The 1,895-nt window shown below is 31.4% G+C and overlaps 1 pseudogene; it reads left to right on the top strand.

Annotated features, from left to right (window-relative positions):
* The first annotated feature begins 3 nt into the window (after positions 1 to 3).
* On the top strand, positions 4 to 1,359 carry LOC125870145 (beta-amyrin 6-beta-monooxygenase-like; annotated as a pseudogene).
* Positions 1,360 to 1,895: the final 536 nt, after the last annotated feature.

Genomic DNA, 1,895 nt, shown 5'->3' on the forward strand with positions numbered 1-1,895 from the left:
TTCAAAGAAGTCAAAATTTACCCTCTAGTAAAAAAATATACTTTTAGCTTAGCTTGCAAATTACTCTTATCAATAGAAGATTTTCGACACGTTAAAAAGTTATCGGACCCTTTCGTTCTTGTAACGTCCGGGATGTTTACCGTGTCAATTAATTTACCCGGTACGCCTTATAATCGAGCGATAAAAGGGGGAAAAATGGTGCGTGAGGAGCTTATGAAGATTATTAAGGAGAGGAAGATCAATGAGAAAAATAATTATAGTAATGACTTGTTGTCTCAACTTACAAGTTTTACTGATGAAAATGGTCAATTTATGAATGATGCAGAGATTTACAATAATATTATAGGGTCACTTGTTGCAAGCTATGATACTACAAGTGCTGCTATCACTTTTGTCTTGAAATATCTTGCTGAGCTTCCAAATATCTTTAACGAGGTTTATAAAGGTACTAATTAATTCTTTATGGTTTTAGTAGTTTTATGCACTCGTAGATAAAAATTATTTACATAATCAGATCACTATTTCAGTGAGAATCTTTTTTTACTAAGCATTTTTCTTGTGAGCTGGTTCAGTGAGAAATGAGTGATAAAATCATGTTTTATGGTACAAATTTTCTAACTAATTTATTGTGAAAAAAAAACCTGTGTTTTAAATAGTGCTCTGTAAGGACCTATATATCCTCTTTTTTTTTTTTTTTTTGTGTGTGTGTGTGTGTGTGTTTGGAATAGAACAAATGGAAATTGCAAAGTCAAAAGGTGAAGGAGAGTTGCTAAATTGGGATGATATCCAGAAAATGAAGTATTCATGGAATGTTGCATGTGAATCAATAAGGCTAATGCCACCAGCTCAAGGTGCTTTTAGAGAAGCAATTACTGACTTCACATTTGGAGGATTTACTATCCCAAAAGGATGGAAGGTACATTTTTGAGATAATATCTCAGATGATCACTTAAAACCAGTTAATTTTGTTTTCTAATTATGTTTATAAATTGGACAGACATTTTGGAATGTGTATTCAACACACAAAAATCCAAAATATTTTCAGAAAAATTTGACCCTTGTAGATTTGAAGGAAGTGGACCAGCACCATACACTTTTGTACCTTTTGGTGGAGGACCAAGAATGTGTCCAGGAAAAGAATATGCAAGATTGGAATTCTAGTGTTTATGTATAATGTTGTTACCAATTTCAAGTTAGAGAAATTGGTTCCACATGAAAAAATTATTTACCAATCATCACCTGTACCTCTCAATGGTCTCCCTGTTAGGATTCAACCCCATGGAAATTGAGCTTCAATCATCATTTGTGTCTCAGTTGCATGGTGATTGTCATCTCGTTACTTATTCAACCGAACCTATGAATACAATCAATAAATTTTTCGTGTCGCACGGGGTTCCGCACCATGCAGTGGATATCCTAATTTAAACGAATTTTAACGGCGTCAAAGAAAGTTGCCCTTTTGGTTTGATAATTAATTTTGTTGCCCTTTTGGAACAATTTAATACAAATTTAGTTTTTTCAAATACAATTGACATAAAATACGAATCTCTCATCTATATTTGATTAGATATAATTGATACATAATAAGAATGACTACACTCATATGAATACAAATACATTTGATACAAAATACAAAATAGTTTTTCAAACACAATTGATTAAAAAAAAACTTTCACTTATAGTTGATTGAATACAATTGATACATAATACATTTGAATGAATTTCTTCTTATTAATTGGCAAAGAGAAGGGGAGAAAGGGGAGATAGTTTGCTATAAAACCAACATATAGTGGTTTATTGTAATTTTTCTAAACTGTAGCTATATTTTTCATAAATATGTTGACATTTTGCCTTGTTCCATAATTTTTCCTTAATTTTAAGAGTGGATATAAATG

The sequence above is a fragment of the Solanum stenotomum genome, chromosome 7 (genome assembly GCF_019186545.1).
Source record: "Solanum stenotomum isolate F172 chromosome 7, ASM1918654v1, whole genome shotgun sequence".
Lineage (NCBI taxonomy): Eukaryota > Viridiplantae > Streptophyta > Magnoliopsida > Solanales > Solanaceae > Solanum > Solanum stenotomum.